Source organism: Octodon degus, unplaced genomic scaffold (assembly GCF_000260255.1).
Source record: "Octodon degus isolate 3935 unplaced genomic scaffold, OctDeg1.0 scaffold00172, whole genome shotgun sequence".
Taxonomy (NCBI): domain Eukaryota; kingdom Metazoa; phylum Chordata; class Mammalia; order Rodentia; family Octodontidae; genus Octodon; species Octodon degus.
In genome coordinates, this window is record NW_004524748.1 from 773,472 (window position 1) to 773,906 (window position 435).

Below are 435 nucleotides of genomic sequence, written 5' to 3' on the forward strand. Positions count from 1 at the left end.
AAGCAGCATACTATTGGCAAAAATAAACCTGAGAATCAATGGAATAGATCAAAGACACTGAAGCCCCTATGAAAACAATCAGCCTCCTTATCTTTGACAAAATGGCCAAACATACTCAATGGAAAAAAGATAGCCTCTTCTACAAATAGTGCTGGAAAAATTGTTCTTTACATGCCAGCAACTAAAACTTTAGCCAGGTCTATCAGAATGCATTTAGCTGAAATTAAAATGAATTAAAGATTTAAACATTAAACCGAGACAATAAATCTCCTGGAGGAAAAAGTAGGAGGAACTCTTGAAGACATAGGGGTAGGCAAAGAGTTCATGAACAAAAGTCAAATCACACTGGAAACGCTTGCAAGAATTAACAACTGGGATCTGTTCTTACTGAGAAGTTTTTGCATGTCAAATGAAATTACCACCAAAGTGAAAAGA